The 24,669-nt window shown below is 44.1% G+C and overlaps 1 protein-coding gene across 2 annotated transcripts in view; it reads right to left on the bottom strand.

Moving 5' to 3' along the window:
- lypd6b (LY6/PLAUR domain containing 6B) overlaps window positions 1–23,931 on the bottom strand; it is a 254,638-nt gene extending 230,707 nt beyond the window's left edge. The window contains exon 1 of one of the 2 annotated variants that reach the window (XM_063047538.1): window positions 23,783–23,931. The gene's annotated coding sequence lies outside the window, so the exon portion shown is untranslated. Of the gene's footprint in view, window positions 1–23,518; window positions 23,617–23,782 lie in introns of those variants that run through there. The other variant, XM_063047539.1, reaches the window with a different exon arrangement.
- Window positions 23,932–24,669: the final 738 nt, after the last annotated feature.

Consider the following 24,669-nt stretch of genomic DNA (forward strand, 5'->3'; position numbering starts at 1 on the left):
CGGCGAGGGATAGATATTATCACCAGTGTTGGTCGTCAGCGAGGGATAGATATTATTGCCAGTGCTGATCGTCGGCGAGGGATAGATATTATCACCAGTGCTGATCGTCGTCGAGGGATAGATATTATTACCAGTGTTGATGGTTGGCGAGGGATAGATATTATTGCCAGTGCTGATAGTCAGCGAGGGATAGATATTATTGCCAGTGCTGATCGTCGGCGAGGGATAGATATTATTGCCAGTGTTGATCGTCGGCGAGGGATAGATATTATTACCAGTGTTGATCGTCGGCGAGGGATAGATATTATTGCCAGTGCTGATCGTCAGCGAGGGATAGATATTATTGCCTGTGCTGATCGTCGGCGAAGGATAGATATTATTGTCAGTGCTGATCGTCGGCGAGGGATAGATATTATTACCTGTGCTGATCGTCGGCGAGGGATGGATATTATTACCAGTGCTGATCGTCGGCGAAGGATAGATATTATTGTCAGTGCTGATCGTCGGCGAGGGATAGATATTATCACCAGTGTTGATCGTCGGCGAGGGATAGATATTATTACCAGTGCTGGTCGTCGGCGAGGGATGGATATTATTGCCAGTGCTGATCGTCGGCGAAGGATAGATATTATTGTCAGTGCTGATCGTCGGCGAGGGATAGATATTATTGCCAGTGCTGGTCGTCGGCGAGGGATAGATATTATTACCAGTGCTGGTCGTCGGCGAGGGATAGATATTATCACCAGTGTTGATGGTTGGCGAGGGATAGATATTATCACCAGTGCTGGTCGTCGGCGAGGGATAGATATTATCACCAGTGTTGGTCGTCAGCGAGGGATAGATATTATCGCCAGTGCTGATCGTCGGCGAGGGATAGATATTATCACCAGTGCTGATCGTCGTCGAGGGATAGATATTATTACCAGTGTTGATGGTTGGCGAGGGATAGATATTATTGCCAGTGCTGATAGTCAGCGAGGGATAGATATTATTGCCAGTGCTGATAGTCAGCGAGGGATAGATATTATTGCCAGTGCTGATCGTCAGCGAGGGATAGATATTATTGCCTGTGCTGATCGTCGGCGAAGGATAGATATTATTGTCAGTGCTGATCGTCGGCGAGGGATAGATATTATTACCTGTGCTGATCGTCGGCGAGGGATGGATATTATTACCAGTGCTGATCGTCGGCGAAGGATAGATATTATTGTCAGTGCTGATCGTCGGCGAGGGATAGATATTATCACCAGTGTTGATCGTCGGCGAGGGATAGATATTATTACCAGTGCTGGTCGTCGGCGAGGGATGGATATTATTGCCAGTGCTGATCGTCGGCGAAGGATAGATATTATTGTCAGTGCTGATCGTCGGCGAGGGATAGATATTATTGCCAGTGCTGGTCGTCGGCGAGGGATAGATATTATTACCAGTGCTGGTCGTCGGCGAGGGATAGATATTATCACCAGTGTTGATGGTTGGCGAGGGATAGATATTATCACCAGTGCTGGTCGTCGGCGAGGGATAGATATTATCACCAGTGTTGGTCGTCAGCGAGGGATAGATATTATCGCCAGTGCTGATCGTCGGCGAGGGATAGATATTATCACCAGTGCTGATCGTCGTCGAGGGATAGATATTATTACCAGTGTTGATGGTTGGCGAGGGATAGATATTATTGCCAGTGCTGATAGTCAGCGAGGGATAGATATTATTGCCAGTGCTGATAGTCAGCGAGGGATAGATATTATTGCCAGTGCTGATAGTCAGCGAGGGATAGATATTATTGCCAGTGCTGATCGTCGGCGAGGGATAGATATTATTGCCAGTGTTGATCGTCGGCGAGGGATAGATATTATTGCCAGTGCTGATCGTCGGCGAGGGATAGATATTATCACCAGTGTTGATGGTTGGCGAGGGATAGATATTATTGCCAGTGCTGATCGTCAGCGAGGGATAGATATTATTGCCAGTGCTGATCGTCGGCGAAGGATAGATATTATTGTCAGTGCTGATCGTCGGCGAGGGATAGATATTATTGCCAGTGCTGGTCGTCGGCGAGGGATAGATATTATTACCAGTGCTGGTCGTCGGCGAGGGATAGATATTATCACCAGTGTTGATGGTTGGCGAGGGATAGATATTATCACCAGTGCTGGTCGTCGGCGAGGGATAGATATTATTACCAGTGCTGGTCGTCGGCGAGGGATAGATATTATCACCAGTGTTGATGGTTGGCGAGGGATAGATATTATCACCAGTGTTGGTCGTCAGCGAGGGATAGATATTATTGCCAGTGCTGGTCGTCGGCGAGGGATAGATATTATTGCCAGTGCTGATCGTCGGCGAGGGATAGATATTATTACCTGTGCTGATCGTCGGCGAGGGATAGATATTATTGTCAGTGCTGATCGTCGGCGAGGGATAGATATTATTGTCAGTGCTGATCGTCGGCGAGAGATAGATATTATTGCCAGTGCTGGTCGTCGGCGAGGGATAGATATTATTACCAGTGTTGATGGTTGGCGAGGGATAGATATTATCACCAGTGTTGGTCGTCAGCGAGGGATAGATATTATTGCCAGTGCTCATCGTCGGCGAGGGATAGATATTATTGCCAGTGTTGGTCGTCAGCGAGGGAAAGATATTATTACCAGTGCTGATCGTCAGCGAGGGGTAGATATTATTGCCAGTGCTGATTGTCGTCGAGGGATAGATATTATTACCAGTGTTGATGGTTGGCGAGGGATAGATATTATCACCAGTGTTGGTCGTCAGCGAGGGATAGATATTATTGCCAGTGCTCATCGTCGGCGAGGGATAGATATTATTGCCAGTGTTGGTCGTCAGTGAGGGAAAGATATTATTACCAGTGCTGATCGTCGGCGAGGGGTAGATATTATTGCCAGTGCTGATCGTCGTCGAGGGATAGATATTATTACCAGTGCTGGTCGTCGGCGGGGGATAGATATTATTACCAGTGCTGATCGTCAGCGAGGGATAGATATTATTACCAATGCTGATCGTCGGCGAGGGATAGATATTATTACCAGTGCTATTCGTCGGCGAGGGATAGATATTATTGCCAGTGCTGATCGTCGGCGAGGGATAGATATTATTACCAGTGCTGATAGTCAGCGAGGGATAGATATTATTACCAGTGCTGATCGTCAGCGAGGGATAGATATTATTACCAGTGTTGATCGTCAATGAGGGATAGATATTATTACCAGTGTTGGTCGTCAATGAGGGATAGATATTATTGCCAGTGCTGATCATCGGCGAGGGATAGATATTATTGCCAGTGCTGATCGTCAGCGAGGGATAGATATTATTGCCAGTGTTGATCGTCGGCGAGGGATAGATATTATTACCAGTGCTGGTCGTCGGCGAGGGATAGATATTATTGCCAGTGTTGATCGTCGGCGAGGGATAGATATTATTACCAGTGCTGGTCGTCGGCGAGGGATGGATATTATTGCCAGTGTTGATCGTCGGCGAGGGATAGATATTATTACCAGTGTTGATCGTCAATGAGGGATAGATATTATTACCAGTGCTGGTCGTCAGCGAGGGATAGATATTATTACCAGTGTTGATCGTCAATGAGGGATAGATATTATTACCAGTGCTGGTCGTCAGCGAGGGATAGATATTATTACCAATGCTGATCGTCAGCGAGGGATAGATATTATTGCCAGTGCTGATCGTCGGCGAGGGATAGATATTATTACCAGTGCTGATCGTCAGCGAGGGATAGATATTATTACCAGTGTTGATCGTCAATGAGGGATAGATATTATTACCAATGCTGATCGTCAGCGAGGGATAGATATTATTGCCAGTGCTGATCGTCGGCGAGGGATAGATATTATTGCCAGTGTTGATCGTCGGCGAGGGATAGATATTATTACCTGTGCTGATCGTCGGCGAGGGATAGATATTATTACCAGTGCTGATCGTCAATGAGGGATAGATATTATCACCAGTGCTGATCGTCAGCGAGGGATAGATATTATTGCCAGTGCTGATAGTCAGCGAGGGATAGATATTATTACCTGTGCTGATCGTCGGCGAGGGATAGATATTATTGCCAGTGTTGATCGTCAATGAGGGATAGATATTATTACCAGTGTTGATCGTCAATGAGGGATAGATATTATTACCAGTGTTGATCGTCAATGAGGGATAGATATTATTACCAATGCTGATCGTCAGCGAGGGATAGATATTATTGCCAGTGCTGATCGTCGGCGAGGGATAGATATTATTGCCAGTGCTGATAGTCAGCGAGGGATAGATATTATTACCTGTGCTGATCGTCGGCGAGGGATAGATATTATTGCCAGTGTTGATCGTCAATGAGGGATAGATATTATTACCAGTGTTGATCGTCAATGAGGGATAGATATTATTACCAATGCTGATCGTCAGCGAGGGATAGATATTATTGCCAGTGCTGATCGTCGGCGAGGGATAGATATTATTACCTGTGCTGATCGTCGGCGAGGGATAGATATTATTGCCAGTGCTGATAGTCAGCGAGGGATAGGTATTATTGCCAGTGTTGGTCTCAGCGAGGGATAGATATTATTGCCAGTGCTGATCGTCGGCGAGGGATAGATATTATTACCAGTGCTGATCGTCAGCGAGGGATAGATATTATTACCAGTGCTGATCGTCAATGAGGGATAGATATTATCACCAGTGCTGATCGTCAGCGAGGGATAGATATTATTACCAGTGCTGATCGTCAGTGAGGGATAGATATTATTGCCAGTCCACACAGATTTTGGTCTTCTGGTTTGGAAGTCGAGGATCCAGTAGTAGAAGGGAGATGCAGAGGCCCAGTTTCTGTAACTTATCAATCAGGATTATGGCAATGATGGCTTTAAATGCTGAGCTATAATCAATGAACAGCATCCTGACATAGGTGTTTGTGTTGTCCAGGTGATCTAAGGCCGTGTGAAGAGCCACTGAGATCGCGTCTGTGTAGACCTACTGCGGCGATAGGCAAATGACAGTGGGTCCAGGTCCTTGCTGAGGCAGGAGTTGATTCTAGCCATGATCAACCTCTCAAAGCATTTCATCACCGTAGATGTGAGTACTCTTGGACAAGACTCATGAAGCAAGTGGGAACTTCTGACCATAGCAGTGAGAGGTTGAAAATGTCCTTGAATACTCCCACCAGTTGGTTAGCACAGGTTTTCAGAGCCTTTCCATGTACTCCATCTGAGACAACCACCATGCCAGGGTTCGCCCTCCTGAATGACAGCCTGACATTGGCCTCCGAGACGAGATCATAGGGTCACCGGGTACAGCAGGGATCTTCACAGCTGTAGCTATATCCTCCCTTTCAAAACAGATATAGAAGGCGCTGAGCTGATCTGGTAGTGAAGCATTGCTGCCATTCATGGGATTGGGTTTCAGTTTGTAGGAAGCAATGTACTGCAAACCCTGCCAGAGTTGATGTGCATCCAATGTCGCCTCCAAGCTCGCTTGGAATTGCCTCTTCGCTTTTGAAATAGCCCTCCACAAGTCATACTGGTTTACTTGTACAGACCTGGGTCATCAGACATAAATGCCACAGATCTAGCCCTCAACAGACGACAAACCTCGTGGTTCATCTACGGCTTTTGTTTTGGGAATGTAGAGCCAGTTTTCACAGGCACACACTCATCCACGTAGGTTTTAATGAAGTTGTATATATACAAACATATGTATGCCACTGTGAGTTCCATCACAATAGCCTGTCAATTTACGACAAAATGACATAGATTGAATAAATTTGTTGAAAATTCCACACAGAGAGATAACTTCCAGCACATTAATTTTTAGCTGGACATAGTTCTATTCCCCAGAGGGGCCAAAAGATGAAAATAGTAACTACTGAGTGCTTAGTGCTCAGGGCACCCAATATATACCTAACATACATGTAAGACATGTTTTATACATATATACACACACACATATGCATACATACACACACCGGCCATGTAAGAACAACACATTCAAATCTCCATCCACCATTTTGAGTTTGAGGCCTCTGTCGGTCAGGGTCAACCATGGATGTTGTGACCTAGCTGTCAAGATATGCAAGCCTGAACAGCACAGTGCTGTGTGCAAGATTGTGCCAATGTAGCAAGCTCCCCTCTCCACACATCACATGAAATCCAAAGGAACGGCAGAGTTTGGCATTGGAGTGGCAGGAGTTGCCAGTCGGTGTTGAACTCAACATAGGACTGCCTAATGGACTTCAGCTTCAGATTTTTGTCCCTCATTATTTACTGCTGAAGCCTTCCCCATGAGTGGGTACAACTGCAAGGCAGTGGAGGCTTGAGATCAGAGTTCTCTTTCTCCTAGACGAGCTGCCAATCACAGCTGAATAGCCCCATCTGCCCAGAGTGACTGGTTTTAAGGCGCTAGTAACCTGCCTTTGCATCTTCTCCTGTCAGTAAAAACAGTTGCAATGGGCTTAGTAGCTAAGCCACATGTGAAGATCAGGAGCTGGACTTGGTTGTCAGAGGCTGTCTGGCCATTCACCAGTATCTAGGCTATTATATACACTACTACAATAGGTCACACAGAAGAAAATGCAAGTTTAGATCCCAAAGGCTATTCAGTTCCATCTTTTCCACAGTAGCCTGAGTGGACAGCAAACTTCCCACAGGGAGTGTGCATGACAAATAAAAAGCCACTACGGATCAATTAACCCGTCTTCACTTAACACTTGAATGCCCTTAGTATATAAAGTTGCCTTTACTTTGTTTCATTCCAAGATTGGCTTATTTTTAGCTTCCATTCGCTATAGTCAAAGAAAAAAGTTGATTTCTGGATTCATCCAAAACGTGACATCAACACTGAGGTGAAAATAGATCATCATTGATATCTTCAGCTTGTGTCTCGTACCATTGAAATCAATGACTTCCAAAGGTCTTGTAGTCAAAGTAGAGTATTAGCAATTCCAGACAGCACTCTGACTGTACTGTAGAAATGCTGGTTAAGCAGAGGAAAGGAACAGACAAGGTAGGAGGGATACACTAACCTAACTTAAAAGAATCCACAGAGGAATTAAACAGAACACACAGTAACCTCACGTGTCAGATGAAAGATCCAGGACCTCATCTGAAGCTGTGATTCTGCCCCACAGGAACAGAGGCCACAACTTTAAAAGGAGCTTAGGGCAACGTAACTGCATCACCAGTGATCCATGCACTTTCACCTCACATCTCTAGAGATGTTTGGGGTCCATTATGTGTGCAAAGCGATCACAACAGCCCAGTGACGTTGTCCCTCAAGATGAAGCCACTTCTGTTTTTGCCAATGAAATGTGCGTCGAGACCCACCAACCCACTCAATGGAGGAGAATCAGAACCAGGCTTATTATCACTGATATCATGAAATATGTTGGTTTGTGGCAGCAGTACTTTGCAAGGGATAGAGCTGTGACACCAAGGGAAGGAGGAGGCCGAGGAAGAGGTTATGGACACAACTGAGTGTGTACACACACACACACACACTCACTCTTAAACGTGTGCCAAGCCCTAGCCACCAACTGTCTTGGCCTTTCTTCCCATTGGAATAAGATCATGTTGGAACTGATGCACAATGGGCACCCCACATTAATTCATGCACAGATTCGAGTGGAAGTCATCCCGAGGGAATGCTAAAGAAGATGACAACATGTGCAGTCATCTTTCATCATGCATGAAATTGCAGCTGCACAGATGTCCCATAGGCAAGCATCTGTTGCTATTAATTTTCCCTGTATCATTCATTGGCAGGTAGGTATTTGGCTACTACATTTTAAAATAAACCAAGAAATTCAACATCTGTTTGAAGAATACAGAAAAAGAAGATGCAGAAGGACAATAAAATGGCAATAATTTGGATATACGAATCTGAGAAATAGACACTTTCTCTCTTCCATCTATGCTGGTTCCATATTAAACTTGGAAAGATAGATAGTATTCCTTGCAGAATCTCAGATAAAGATCAAAATTAACTTAAAGTGACACTGAGCAAGTTCAAAAAATAATTAAACAGCAAGTAAAACATTTTTACTTCATTGAGTGGATAGAACAACTAATATGTACTTTTTGGAATAATTTCTCAAAATATTAATGGTATTTCTGTGTCTGACCAACATGTTATTGCATTTGTTACATTGATAGCTAGGAGGGCCATTTTGTTGAAGTGGAAGGATACATCGGCTCCCATTTTGTCACAATGGTTCTCTCAAGTGATGCTATGTCTTACTTTGGAAAAAATTAGAAGTCGAACCTTTGAACCTTTATTTGATTTTGAGAAAAGATGGGGCTCATTTGCTCATTATTATCATTTGAGGTAATTGATAGAATTTTTCCACGATCTAATTGTAAATTTTTTAGTATATTTTCTGTTCTTGCTGGCAGTTTGATGTTTATTTTTAGAAGCTCTTTGTATGACGCATGGCTCCAGGGTTGTACACCTAATGGGTTCTTTTTTTCTCACTTTTCTGCTTAGTAGGTTTTTTTTGTTATCACAAAAATTTTTTTTCAATCTTTAAGATAATGTCTTTTTTGAGACATTGTAAATGTTGTTACTTCAATGTACTCCTGTTATTTTTTTGTATAACAATAAAAAGATTTGAAAAGAAAGAAAGAACAACTAATATACTAGAACTACAAAAAAAAGCTGCAAATTTCTCCCAAGCTTTAAATTTTAACTAATGATAGTCCAATGAATTTTCCTGTTTTGTTTCATTTTTAACCTCACTTTTTTTTCATTCTAGACAATATTCACCCATGTTTATCTCCATCTCAAAGCCTCATGGGGTTCCAACTTGCTCCTCTGTAATATTTTTGTCCAGTAAATAAGCACCTGGCTCAGACGAGGTCATTATGCCTACATTCAGACCCGAGCCGGTCATGGATTTCGGGGTTGGTGGGGGTGGTGCTCATGCCCCTGCCTACATCAAGTGCTGAAGGTGAGAAGGTCAAGAGATTAAAGGTGACGGGGGCGAACATTGCCACTAGCCTGTCCTGTCCAACTATGCTGATGTCAATGTCGAGAAAGTCTACCACCACCTCCATTTCCTCAGGAGGCTAAAATTTTCAATACAATTTTTAAATCAATGAACTATAGAAAACATTCCAAATGGACACTAAATTCTTTGATATTGCAACTGCTCTGCACATGACCGCAAGAAACTGCAGAGAGTTGTGAACACCACTCAGAACATCACAGAAACCAGCCTTCCCTTTACACACTCTCTCAATCCTGTTTGCCTCAGTAAAGCAGCCAGCATAATCAAAGACCCTACCCAATCCAGATATCCTCTCTTCTCCCATCTCCCATCTCCCATCAGACAGAAGATACCTGAAAGCACCATCAGGCTCAAGAACAGCTTCTACCCTGTGGTTATCAAACTTCCGTATGATAAAATATCATACAGGAGTTTGGTAACAGCAAGATTCGACTCAGTACATCACGGGTAAAGCCATCCCAACTACAGAGGATATCTCCATGAAACACTGTCATAAGAAAGCAGCATCCATCATCAGGGACCCCCACCACCCAGGCCGTGCTCTCTTCTCGCTGCTGCCATCAGGTAGAAGGTACAAGCCCCAGGACCCGCACCACCAGGTTCAAGAACAGTTTCTACCCCTCAACCATCAGGCTCTTCAACGAAAGGGGACAATTTCACTCACTTGCCCATCCATTGAGTTGTTCCCACAACCAATGATCTCACTTTAAAGACTCTTTATCTTGTTATTTCATGTTCTCATTATTTAATGCTATTTATTTATATTTGAATTTGCATAGTTTTGTTGTCTTCTGCACTCTGGTTGATCTTTTATTGGTCCTGTTATAGTTACTGTTCTATAGATTTGCTGAGTATGTCCACAAATGAACCTCAGGGTTGTATATGGCAACATATATGGCCTTTGATTATAACATTTACATTGAATTTTGAAATGGATTCTTAACCTCACAATCTATTTTATGATCGTGTATTTTGATGTTAACCTCCATTGCACTTCTTATACTTTATTCTGCATTGTTACTGCTTTAGTCTCCCTCAGTGCAGTATGTAATAAATTGATCTATAATGGCGGTTCCCAAGCAACACTCACAACACGCTGGAGAAACTCAGCAGGTCGGGCAGCATCCATGGAAGCGATTAGTCAATGTTTCGGGCCGGAACCCTTCGTCAGGACTGAAGAGGGAAGGGGCAGAGGCCCTATAAAGAAGGGCCCCAAACAGTCCTTCCGGGTGAGGCAACACTTCACTTGTGAGTCTGTTGGGGTCATCTATTGCATCCGGTGGTCCCTGTGTGGCCTCCTCTACATCGGTGAAACCCAAAGCAGATTGGGGGACCGCTTTGTCGAGCACCTCCGCTCTGTCTGCCACAACTGCATCTTCCAGTTGCCACCCACTTCAACTCTGCTTCCCATTCCCATATGTCCATACATGGCCTCCTCTACTGCCATGATGAGGCTAAACTCAGGTTGGAGGAGAAACACCTCATATACCGTCTAGGTAGTCTCCAGCCCCTTGGTATGAACATAGAATTCTCCAACTTCCGGTAATTCCCTCCCCTTCCCTTCCCCTATTGCTATTTCACTCTGCCCCCTCCCCCAGCTGCCTATCACCTCCCTCATGATTCCGCCTCCTTCTACTACCTATTGTTTTCCCCTATTCTTTCTTCACCTTTCCCGCCTATCACCTCCCTGCTTCCCCTCCCCCACCCCTTTATCTTTCCCCTTACTGGTTTCTCACCTGGAACCTACCAGCCTTCTCCTTCCCACCCTCCCCCCACCTTCTTTATAGGGCCTCTGCCCCTTCCCCCTACAGACCTGACGAAGGGTTCCGGCTCGAAACTTTGACTGATCGTTTCTACGGATGCTGCCCGACCTGCTGAGTTCCTCCAGCGTGTTGTGAGTGTTGCTTTGACCCCAGTATCTGCAGAGTACTTTGTGTTATCGGGGTTCCCAACCTTTTTTATGTCATAGACCTATACCATTAAGCAAAGGACCCCAGACTGGGAACCACTGATCTATCTGAACAGTACACAAGACAAGCTTTTCACTGTCTTGCTGTATGTGACAAGAATAATTTAATAGCAATACCAATACTAAGTGTCAACGATGGATTTCCTAGAAGTGGTAATGGTAAGATGCCGTTTGGAAAGTCAATTGCTTGGCATTTAGCTAAACATGCACGGGTCACTGCCTGCAACCACCTCATACCCTGATCTGGATGCTGCAAGTCAACCCTGTTGGCTCGAGTTACCTAAAACTTCAGTGGCAACCCAAAAGGGATAACAGAGACAAAGCCTCTTAGTTTGAGGTATTTCTGAAAGAGGAATTAGTCCTTATTCACCTACTATTTCAAATATATTTAATAAATTAAACTGGAGGCCAAAAGGTCCCTTGGTCCAGTTTTGCCATGTAGTAAGAACTCTGGCTCATCCAAACCCACCAAATTCCTCCTGTCTAAAATAAAACCATAATTTTTAATCTTAAATAACCGAGCAGCTGGATTCCTCAGGAGTGCCAGAGACATATCGGCAAACTCTCTTGTATTTGCCTTTACCTTGAGGGTTCTTACTTAGTTGACATTTTAACATCTTTCTTCTTCGTAAGTATGGTTCCTTAAGGTTTTTATAGCTGGGGGTGGTAATGGGGATAAACTCCCACTACCTATTAAATGTTCCTTATGCATTTAATGCTGCGCAACTCGAACAAGTCCAACTCCTGGCCTTCATGTGTGGCTTATCCTACTTTGTCCTCCCAAATTGCAACACTTCATACTTGTCTGCATTAACTTTCATCGGCCAATTTTAGCCCATTGTTCCAGCTGGTCCAGATTCCTCTGGAAGCTTTGATAGTCTTCCTTGCTCTCCACTAAACCCCCAATCTTGGTGTCATCTGCAAATCTGCTGATCCAGTTTACCACATTCTCACCCAGATCATTTGTACTGATGTCAAACAACAACGAACCAATCTCGGCAACACACTACACAGGCCTCCAGTCAGAGAGGCAACCATCTACCACCACTCTTTGGCTCCTTCCTCAAAGCCAATGTCTAAACTAATTTACTATCTCATCTGGAATGCCAACCGACTGAACCTTCTTGACCAATCTCCCATGCAGAACCTTGTCAAAGGCCTTTCTAAGGTCCATGTAGACAACATTCACTGTCTTACCTTCAGCAACTTTCCTGGTGACTTCTCAAAATGTGACTTCTTTTAAACTCTTTCTCCCTCTGTCCAATCCAATGACTCTTCAGTTGGAGAGGGTCCAAAGGGTGTTTACAAGAATTATGCTGGGAATGAAAGGGTTAATGTTCGAGGAATGTTCAATAGCTTTGGGCCTTTACTCACTGAAGTTGAGAAGAATGAGGGCGGTCTCATTGAAACCTACTGAATTTGGAAGGCCTAGATAGAGAGGACAAGGAGATGCTATTTCCAGTAGAGGGAGAATCTAGGACAAGACGGCACATTCTGAGAGTAGAAGAATGTACCTTTAGGAAACAGATGTGGAGGAATTTTCTTAGCCAGAGGATGGTGAAACTGTGGAATCCATTGGCCGACAGATGAGGAGGCCAAGTAATTGGGTATATTTAAAGCAGAGGTCCTCAGGCCATCTTCAGCCTCCAGCAGACTCGGACTCAGAGACATTAGGCTCTTGACTACACCAGCGGGCTCAGAGTCACAGACGTGCAGCTTGATTTCCAGACTAAAGATTGGCCCTCAAGCTTTGATCCTTGGCATTGACCCCAGAAACACTAGGCCGTGAACTTCAGACTCACCAATGACAAGGTCCTGCACACTAGGCCTTGAACTCCAGTCTCACCAATTCTCATATGGAGGGGAGGGAGGGCTGTCATCAGACATTGTTCCCCCTGCCTGCGAGGAATTCCGACACTGGAACTCACCTACAACTCGCTGACCATGGTGGGAGGGGAGCAGGGATGAGAGCACCAACCGTCATCCACACAAATAAGCTAGCCTGACATCCCACAGCAGCACCTCTGGCCTTCAAATGCTGAGCAGAGGCTTAGACTCCGGCCTGCTTTCCAATTCCCCCACATCCCTGTCCCTCAACCCTAACCTGACCCCTCACACTATTCCCTGCCCACATAACGATCCCTGCAAACCTAAGCTGAAAAAAACAACTGAGCCACAACCTCAGAAACTGAAACTCAGTGACGACTTGGAAAACAACATTGACATCAGCAATATTAACATCAAATCATCATGACATTTGCACCATTGAGCGTTTTAACCTACTCAAAGTTTCAAAGTACACTTAATATCAGTGTATATATCCAGTACACAACCTGATGTTTATCCTCTTCACAGATATCCACGAAACAAAGAAACCCCACAGAACAACAGTAACATCGAAGTCCCAAAGCCCTCATCCTCCCTTTGCCTTTGCACAAGCTGCAACAAAAGCATCAACCACCCTGCCTCCCCAACCCACCACCCCTGCCGGGAGAAGCACTGACTCCCTCACCCCATCCCACCCCCAACCATGCCAGCAGCAGCAGAAACACCGAGGAGTCCATTAATTCAGAGTCCATCAAACAGCGCTTTGGTATTGAGACAGACCGTCTCTCCAATGAGGGAAAGAGTTCGCTCCTGCAACGATGAAAGCGGGCGACCAGCAACTTATTGCTCCGAATGAAAACTGAAACATGTAATTGTGTTTTAAAACAAGATTTACTCGTCAAATGACAGAAATCCTGTACCTAGCTGTTTTAGTCCAACGTTTAAAGAATTTAAAAATGACTTAGTACACAGTAAATGGCTTAGATACTTAGACATCAAGCAATCAATTATGGTATGAGATAACCATTTTTTTAACTCGCAATTACTAAACAACTAACAACAGAACATCTGGAAGGACTCTGAAGGTCAGGCCACATATGTGTGAAGAAAAAAGCGTTAATATTTCAGTTCAAAAAACATCTGTTTCAACTGTTCACAAGACAGAAGAAGTTTGTTATACTGCTAGGAAGACAGGGTAAAACCAGGGTGACCATGGGGGAGATGTAAACGAAGTTATCCAGTCAAAGCACCAATATGTTCTGATATGGCCCGTGTGGAGGGAGGGAGGAAGAGAGAGAGAGACAGAGAGAGAAAGAGAGAGAGAGAGAGAGAGAGACACTAAGATTGAGAATGAAGCGGATCGACAGCTCACTGGCTTTAATGAGAACTGTTGCAGCATTTAAAGAAAAACAATAAACGCTGGGCCAACAGGGCCGCTAACTAAAACTCTCAGTTTGAAAGTTAACGCCAACACCGCAGCTGGAAACAATAATGGATACTAAATAAATACAGTTGCTTGACAGCATCAGCCAAAACAGTGGTCTCTTTCCTGGACAAGGATGAGGGTAAGCAGGGAGCGTAAACATTGATGTGCTTTTGGTCAAGTCTCGACAAGACTACAACAGAAAGGAGAGAGTTAAATACCACCATATTGAAACAGTAATTAGCTGGAAGGTGCATACTCACAAGCACAATTGCCGAACCTGTTGCTTAGACCGCCTGCAGGGGCACGTAGACCACACAGCAGAGTCTGTGGCTGTGACACAATGAGTGAATGGGAACATTCACAGTGAGGATAGACAAGAGATGGTAGGAGTTGTGAAATGCAGAGAAGGGACCCATGCCCGGCTGGTCAAGCTGTCGACACTTCCACTTCCAAACAAGCTGAGCCAATAGAGACAAACAACACAAATAGAGAATCAATATTAAATTCTGCAGTTTTAGCTATCTTGAGACCAGAAAGCTGCACCGTGTCCAGGCGGATGAGATGCTGTCCCTCAAGTAAATGACTTGCACACATTCACCTACACTTTTTGCAGTCTGGAGTTCAGATTGGTGGTCTTCTCCACTCTGGAGAAACAAAACATCTTCTCAGATGATGGCAACAAGAAGGGAGCTCATCTTAATGATGGATCTCATCTTTTAAGTGACTACCTCTTGAATATGTCCTCAATGGTGGTAAACGTTATACCGTGATGGAGCTGGCTGTCCACAGCTTTGTGTAATCCTCTGAACTGGAGCCTCTATACCAGGCAGTGATACAAGCAGTCAAAATGCCTTCCACTGATAGAAACATAGCAAACCTACAGCAAAATACAGGCCCTTTGGCCCACAAAGCTATGCCAAACTTACTTTAGAAATTATCTAGGGTTACCCATAGCCCTCTATTTTTCTAAGCTCTGTTATGTACCCCTAAGGGTCATATTTTTTAGGGACTATACCTTTAAAAAGAGAGAGAGAGAGAGTTGTTCAACACCAGACACCTTGTTATTTAGAGAGAGAGAGAGGCGAAGACTGCTTTGAGATGGTGTTATGGTTTCTCTGCAGTTCGTTTACACTTCTGCAAGGACACTGGCAGAGACTGGTTCTTACAGAGAGAGAAGGAAGGAGCTGTTTGATGGACAGGTGGTGTTCAGCACGGTGAGATAAATAGGTCAACTGTTAGACCTACAGACACATGGTTTTGGACACTGAATGAGCTTTGTTGTGCCCACAGAAAAGGTGGGTTTTGGAGGATCGATCAGTGGATCTTGCAGTAGGGTGTGATTGGTGGGGAGATATGCGTGTGTCCGACCCTCGCCTGGGTTGATAATTCCACCACAGAAGAAGGGTCCCATTTGTTGTGGTCACAGTCAGCGACTTCTAAAGGATTTCGGAGGACAGCGAGAAGATCGACGCCGTCAGCTCACCTGAAGACTCAAATCTCTACCTCTCTCTCTCTTCATCACTACTCAACTCAATACCACGAACTGAACTGAACTTTACTCATCATCATAAGACTATCTATTTACCCCTACACTTGAAGAAGCTTGGTTTTCATATATTTCAACACCTATACATATCTAATCATTGATAACCTGTTTTATATATCTGATTTTATATTACTGTATTGCGCAGTTACTAATAAATACCATTAGTTAAAAGCAATACTGGACTCTAAAGTGTTTTCCATTTCTGCTGGATCTTTAACCCGTCACAGGGTACATGACAGCTCCATGTACCTATCCAGGAGTCTCTTAAAAGACCCTATCGTATCCACCTGCACCACCGTCACTGCAGCCCATTCCATTCACTCACCACTCTCTGCCTAAAAAACTTACCCCTGACATCTCCTCTGTACCTGCTTCCAGGCAGCTTAAAACTGTGCCTTCTCATGTTAGCTATTTCAGCCCTGGATAAAAGCCTCCGACTATCCACACGATCACTGCCTCCCATCACCTTATACACCTCTATCACGTCACCTCTCATCCTCCGCCGCTCCAAGAAAAGAAGGCCGAGTTCACTCAGCCTATTCTCAGAAGGGATGCTGCCCAATCCAGGCAACATGATGTAGAAATTTGCTAGAGTCTTTAGTAACATATCAAATCTCCTCAAACTTCTCATGAAGTAGAGCCACTGACACGTTTTCATGATTGCATTGTTGGGCTTGACACAGATCCCCCGAAACGTTGATACCCAGGAATTTGAAGCTGCTCACTCTTTCTACCAATAACCACGTCAATAAGGCTGGTGAACATTGCTGATGTTGAATGCTGATCTGGCAAGCCTATCTTTCTCTCTGTATTTGCCTTTTGTGATTCTTTTTTCGACATTTTGACTCTCCAACTGTTCCCATTCACCCACTAACCAGAAAAGCTTCTTTAATACTTTATCCCCATGATCACTCCGGTTTTATCCTATCAGAGGAATCCTCCCACCCCACTCTCCCTGCAGTTTAATGAACTTCCTTTTCCTCCTTTCCAGTTCTAATGAGGAATCTTTGACCTGAGACTTTAACCATTTTTCTTCTCACAAATGCAGCTTGATCTCGTGAGTATTTCCACCATCTTCAATTTTTATTAGGGCAATTGTGATTCACTCTATCAGGAACTACTTGTCAAATCTCTAATCATTAACAAACAGCTAAATCTCATCGCCTGAATAAACACAAGCTGCAACAAAACTGACAAGAAATAATTAATAGTAAAACCTGGAGACCTGACCATTGTTTGACTATGATTGAACTATATATCAGGAATTGGTTTACATCACAATGTTTAAACAGATAGTTCCTTTAATATTTACATTACTGTGCAAAAAGTTTATAATATTTATAAACTTGTACACACCTAAGACTTTTGCATGGTTCTGAGGTGCAAATTGAAACATATAAGAAATTGCTGAAGAGTGGAAATAAGGAAGACATGTGATGAAGAGCAGATGACGACAGCAACAGGCGTAATTTACAAAGACCAAGCTAGTGAACTGACTACACGTGGCTATACCAAAAGCAGACTGAGGACAGAGCTTTGTGGTGTCACTATCAGTGGTGAACATCAGCACCAGCCCATTTACACCCTATCTGGAAGGTTAACTAGTTAGATTTCTAAGAGACGGATGACACTTCCATGAGTATCATTCAACTTGACCATAGAGGAGTGTTTAACCATAAAGGCTTCTCCACGCATGCAGTTCCGCTGCAGTAAAACACAGAGGCTACACGGTGAATGATTGACAGGGTGCACAGTGTAGAGACCCTGGTTCCATCCTCATCTCGAGTGTTACCTGTACGGCATTCACACATCCTCCATTTGGTTATGTGGTCTCCTCTCGGTATTCCAGTTTTCTCCCACATTCCAACCAAAATTCAAAGAAAATTTATTATCAAAGCACATATATGTCACCATATACAATCCGCGGATTCATTTTCTTGCGGGAATTCACAGTAGGTACAAAGAAATTTGATACAATCAATGAAAACAACATAAGTAAGGACGAATATATACTCACTATACTCAACAGTATTGTGTCTGCTGTGGAGACCTTCAGGTTTCTGGGTGTCACAATCTCCCAGGACCTGAAATGGACACCCAACGCAGACACTCTTATCAAAAAGGCTCAGTAGAGGTTGTATTTCCTACGTCAACTCATGAAGTACAACCTGCCTCAGGAGCTGCTGATTCAATTCTATTCGGGAATAATCCAGTCTGTTGTCTGTTCGTCGATCACTGTCTGGTTTGGATCAGCTACCAAACAAGACAAGAATAGACTCCAAAGAACCATCAGGGCTACGGAAAGGGTTTTTGGTGTAAAGCTGGCCTCGATCCAGGATTTATATGCATCTAGAGTCAAGAAGTGAGCAAGCAGCATCATTGTAGACCCATCACACCCTGGACATCACCTGTTCAAACTCCTTCCTTCTGGTAGGTGCTTTAGATCACTGTATGGCAGGACAAATAGGTACAAGAACAGTTTCTTTCCGTATGCCATCAGTCTTATGAACACATGAATTTTAGTCTATTATAAACCAAGTCCACCTGTACATACACAGGTATACATCATTGTATATAGTTCACGATTATTTGTACTAATGTTTTGTTTGCTTTTTTGATTCTGTACAGCGAGAGCTCAGGGAAACCGGCATCAAATTCCCTGTATGTGTCCACATACTTGGCAATAATAAAGGATTCTGATTCTGATAACCAGTGTGCAAAACAAAATAATAATAATAATTAATATTGAGAACACGAGTTGTAGAGTCCTTGAAAGTGTGTCCACAGGTGGAATCAGTTCAGTGTTGAGATGAGTCAAGTCATCCCCTACTATTTAACAGACTTTTCCATTCAAGGTCTTTGGTGTTTCCATGGTGCAACCAGTCAGGATACATTTATAGAAGTTTGCCAACATGCTGAATCTGCGCAAGGAGAGTAGAGGCACTGTCATAGAACTCAGCAGGCCAGGCAGCATCTATGGACTGACAAAGGGTCTCGGCCCAAAACGTTGACCGTTTACTCTTTTCCATAGACGCTGCCTGACTGCTGAGTTCCTCCGGCATTTTGCGTGTGTTGTTCTGGATTTCCAGCATCTGCAGGTTTTCTCGTGCCTTCAGAGGCGTTATCGTGCCTTCTTTGTAATAATGAACTTAAATGCTGGTCTCAGGACCGATACTATGAAATAACAGTAAGGAATTTATAGCTACCGACCCTATCTACCTCCTATCCTCCGATGAGGATGGCTCGCAACTCCAGTTTCCTCCTCCTGTAGTCAATAATCAGCTCTTTGGTTTTGCAAACTTTGAGTGAGAGGTGCGCTTTAGCCATAGAAAGTGTCTGGATGTAACACAGCTTGGTACAGCAACTGCTCTGCACGTGACTGCAATAAACTTTGGAGCTAGTGGACGCTGCTCAGCACAACACAAGAACCAGCGTTCCCTCCATGGACCCTGCCTCCATACAGCAGCCGGCATCCTCAAAGTCCCCACCCACCCCAGAACTTCTTTCTTCGCCCATCAGGCAGAAGATACAAAAGAACAAAAGCACTCACCTCCAAGCTCAAGGACAGCTTCTGACACACCGTTATCAGGTTCTTGAACCAACAACTTGTACAATAAGGTGGACTCTTGGCCTCTTAATCCACCTTGTTTTGAATTTTCACTCCAATTGCTTAGCTGCACTGCACTCTATCAATAGTTTTTACACTTTACTCTCCATTGTTATTGTTTTACCTTATTCTAGCCCAATGCACAGTGTAATGATCTGAACTGCATGGCCAGTATGCCAGACAAGATTTTCACTGTATCTCGGTATACTTTTTGCCTGTTCTTTCTCGTTTGTTTTTGCAGGGGTGAGGGTTTGGGGGTCAATGTTCTTGTTGCATTTTTTTTGTGGATGTGGGGGGCGGGGTTGATGATTATATTGCTGTTCTTTTTTGTGCTGGGGAGGGTTTGCTGTTTCTTTTTGAACTGACTTCGACGGTTTTCTTTGTGTCATGGCTATCTGGAGAAGATGAGTCTCAGAGTTGTATACGGCATACATACTTCGATAATAAATGGACCTTTGAACATGTATACAGCTAAACTAAACATCATTCCTCTGGGGCCAAGCTGAAAGACACAGTACATACAGTCACACGCAGTGCATATAGTTACAATCCAGCACATACAGTCCCATCCCCACATATCACCAAATCTCTCAAACTCTTAAAAAAAAACAGAAGTACACTGGTGTTGGAAGTGACCTGGAGGTTACATTTGGGCTGTTATTGCTATATTGCATTCACATGGATTTTGGCAACCTTGCCCCTACAAGTGAATGACCCAGAGAAAAGGGTGATTTGTCATCATCATTAAAAATTAGAAGCCTGGCTGAGGGGCACGGTGCCAGTATTCCTGAACTGTTTTCTTAGCCACTTACAAGAAAATCACTTATTCCTGATGGAGCTCACAGCTGTCGCAAAGAAAACATAACCAAAACTATTAGTAATCCAAAAGCTAAAACTGCAGATGTAGTGAATTTGAAATAGAATTTTACTTGTTAGAGATACAGTGTGGAATAGGTTCTTAGGGTCCTTCGAGCCGAAACACCCAATAACCCTCGCACTCCTGATCTAACCCTGCCTTAATTGCAGGACAACCTTTACAATGACTAATTAATCCCAATACTCCTTTGGACTGTGGGAGGAAATCTGAGGACCTTGTCACGGTCCGGTCTGCTGACTCCTTGTTTCTGTTGATTTCCTTTTCCACGTGTTTTGCCTGGCTCCTTGATTAAGGCACCTGATCCTCATTCGAACCAGCAGCATAAAGACTCCGGCTTACTTCTACTCACTGCTGGTTCGCCACCGTAGCCAGTGCGACTATGCTCATCCCAGAGCCGCCCAGAATCATGCACTCTATAAGTTGCTTCGGTGCCTGTGGCTGCTTAGTGAATTCAGTCGTTTTCATGTCCAGCTGAGTTGCCGGCTGTTTTGCCGCTACTCCGAGCTAAGATGCGAATTCTGTTATTTTCATGTTTGGCTGAGATTTGCTGGCCAATTGTTGCCACTCCCAGCCACCAAGAATTAGGGACCGTCTTCCGAGCCGCCAAGAATAAGGGACCATCTTTGTGAGCTTTTCTGTGTCTAGATACAAATGGACTGTCATGACTTGGATTTCTTCATCTCGTATCCAGCTCAGTAGACAGGCCGTTTGCCGCTACTCGAATGGATTGTCGTTGTTTTGTCATTCCGAGTCCTAGTCCAAGTAAGTCCTGACTCTGTGTCCGAGCCCAAGGCCAAGTCCAGGTTCCAAGTCCAAGTCCGTCCAGGCATTGTGTCCGAGTCCCGAGTCCGAGTCCGAGTCCAAGTCATGTCCAAATCTGGCTCCATGCCTGTGCCCTGCATTTGGGTTCGCTTCCAGTCACCTCCAGCTGCCCTTTGTAACAGACCTGGAGAAAACCCACACAGTCCACAGGAAGGACCTACAGAAGCTTCTTACAGAGAACGCCAGGACTGAAATCTGAGCTCCAACAGCCCAGGTTGTAATAGTATCACTCTGCACTACTGTGACATCCTATGCTGCAAATGTTCAGTAAGTCAGTCAGCATCTCTAGAGATAGAAATAAAGCTAATGTTGCATTTTTCAACAGGCAGATTTGTTGTTTCACGGACAGAATTTGTATTTCCAGCATATGCCCATTAAGTAATTCAGGATATTACAGTACATACTGTGCAAAAGCCTTAGGCACATATATATAGGTAGGGTGCCTAAGAATTTTGCACAGTACTGTATTTGTTAATGTGAAGCGGAGAGCATGTTTGTAAATCTGGCAGGAACAAGGAGGTTGGGAATGGCAAGGGCGGAGCGCTGTGGGAGGGGTGTTGGACAGGTGGCAGAGGAGTGCTAGGGGTGGGGGCTGGCATGGGTGCATACACACACAACCCTGGTACAGACGCCAGGCAAGGTCATTTGATTCCAAGCAATTGGTTCATTGATCATTGCAGAATGTCTCTCTTGGTGCTTCCTGCTCCCTCCCCTCCCCCTCCCCCTTCCCCTTTTCCCAACCACGATTCCCCTCTCCCTGCCTCCTTCCCACTCTCAGTCCACAATAGAGACCCATATCAGAATCAGGTTTATCATCACTCACGTATGTCATGATTTTATTTTTTGCAGCAGCAGTACAGTGCAATACATAAAACTTTTACAGTACTGTGCAAAAGTCTTAAGCTTACTAACTATATATATGTGCCTAAGACTTTTGCCCAGTACAGGCATGTTCTAGTACCTGTAACAACTGGACACTGTTAATTTTAATAACTTTAATACCTTTCTCATGTTTAGAATCTCACTGTTCAGATTCATTAAGTGATATAGATGTTGCAGTTTTGTGGATGTATATGAACTGGGGGAAAAATACAACAACATGTTAAATAAAGCTAATATTTCTCATCAAATTTTAACTATTTGCCAGCAAATGTGGCCGTGATGGGAAGCCTTCCACTTTAGGAACCAACTTCGTTATCTATTGTTCCAGAAGGCAGCCCGAACAACTGCACAAAAAGGGTCAGTTCCATACCAACCTTTTAGCTAAACCATATCAGCAATGATACTTGTGGCTGTGGCTCTGTTCATTTGTGCCTAGTTTTGGATACAAGGATGCACTTAGTCAGAACCAGGTTACATTGCTCAGGCTTATCCTACAGCAAACAGTGGAAGAAGCAGCCCCACTCATCTCCGCTGGATTCAATACTAGACCATTTAACTGTCACTTATTCCCTCCCACATACACTTCCTACACAAAATATGTTTTAACCTTCCCCCTTTTTAAAATCCGATATATTCCCAATACAGCTGTACACTAGGATCTCAATTCACTGAGTAACCAAATCTGTGGTCGGATTTTCCGTCAGATGCTCCAGTATGTCTTAAGTATTTGGCCAAAGTTAATGATTTGCCGTGGAAATGCTCTGATTTTTCAAAAATGGTTCAAAATTACTTACACTATCTTTTTATCACCTTAAATCAAAACTCTTGGCATCCAGCCATCTCCCATTCTTTGACAACCCCCATTAGCTGCTGTCCTGTTATCATTCAGTTAACCAAACTCGTTAATTCTGATTCTACCTATCCATAGCGTCCTCCATCTCTTCACCAATCTATCGTTCATTCCAAACTGCAAGTTATCCACTACCCATGATACCCGCAAAACCCATACCTTCAGCCCTGCCGACAGTAATGGAAACGTTTCGCAGCTGCATATCTCAAACAAAAGTACAATATATTTCACAGAAGAAAGGACATTCTCAGAGGAACGATTGTCAAATTGAAGAACAAACCATCAAACGGTAGCGTCTGAAGAATACACCACCAATAAAAAGGCAACAAGGCGGGGTTTGGGGCACGAACTACTTTGGGGGCATATAAGGCCCGTTCCTGCGTGTGATCTTCATTCAGGTGCGAGTTTCAGTAAGAACCAGTGGTGGTACAACGAGTTTGGGTAAACTCAGAACTCAAACAGTTCCCAAACAATAACGAAAGGAGATTTGTTTAACCCGAAAGCCAAAAAAAAAGCGAGTCTGCAATCCGAAGCGGGAGCTTACAGGCTGTGATAATGTGCCGAGCATCACATGCATTTCTCACTTTCTTTATACACACTTAAAACCCCAAAATAGGTTTTTTTTAAAAATTGGCACATGGGTTCGAGTGCAACAGGTGTAACAACAAGCAGTAAGCCCTTCCTTACTTCGATCGCCGTCGATTAAGACCGGAGCAGATATACATAGCTATGTATGTGTTCTTTATGCAGACGGCGCTCTGTCCCATTTAAAATGTAAAGGCATAACCAATAGCCTGTCTCGTCTTCACTGCTTATTGTTCACTGCACTATGTATGGTATGAAATTTTTTTTATATATGCGCTTTATTGGATTTTGATTGGCTGAGTCTGGAAATATGAAATCCTTTTCATCGCAATCACATTCAGTGTGGCGAATCAAAACGAAACTCACCTTATGCTTCATTGATCGCGTCGTAAAAGCAACAGAATCCAAACAGATGTGGCCCCAAAAGGAATCCCGGACGCCCCTCGACGTTACCGTGGCAAAAGAGCAGAGAAAAGGCGACGTGCTTCGCTGCGGTCCTGCATGAAACGAGCACTCAGAACAGGTGAGGTTGCATCCGCCCAGCCCCTTTGTTGTATTTGCATATCCCCAAGCCGGGAAAGTTCGCAAGGATTCACTGTTCGCGCGCTATTCTGCCTGTCATTTTTATTGATTGATTGATAGGCCTTTCTGCCCTAGGACCACCGCCCAGCAAACCCCGACAACCTCGATTTAACAGCCTGATCATGGGACAATTTACAAGTCATTGGATTGTGGGAGGAAACGGGAGCACCCGGGGAAACACACACACACACACAACAGGGAGAACGTACAGAGACTACTTACAGAGGATGCCAGGATTGACTCCATTCCTTGGCACCGCACTAATCATTACACTACCTTGCTGCCCCCAGTTTTCAGGTTGGTTTCTGCAGGTAGCTGCAATTGAGCATCCCATAAAATCAGAACACAGTCTTATTCTTTGTCTTGACTTGTCCGTTCTTCTTTAAACAAGACTGTAAACTTGTTGCCATTTGCGAAATGGAAGCATGATTATAACATAACTCTGATTAGTCACTAGAGCCCTAAACTGGGGGCAGTCGGATATGGATCATTCCCTCCCGCTGTTTTGCACACTTTTTACTCTCCTGTCGAGCTCAGGTGAAATAAAAATGGTAATGATATTCAGTGGGTGATATTAGGGTTGCAAACGCTGACATGTTAATTAACTTTGGTATCTAGCTGACACTTAGCCTTGTTATTTCCTACAACAACAACTTACATCTACATAGATC

The sequence above is a fragment of the Mobula hypostoma genome, chromosome 5 (genome assembly GCF_963921235.1).
Source record: "Mobula hypostoma chromosome 5, sMobHyp1.1, whole genome shotgun sequence".
NCBI lineage: Eukaryota > Metazoa > Chordata > Chondrichthyes > Myliobatiformes > Myliobatidae > Mobula > Mobula hypostoma.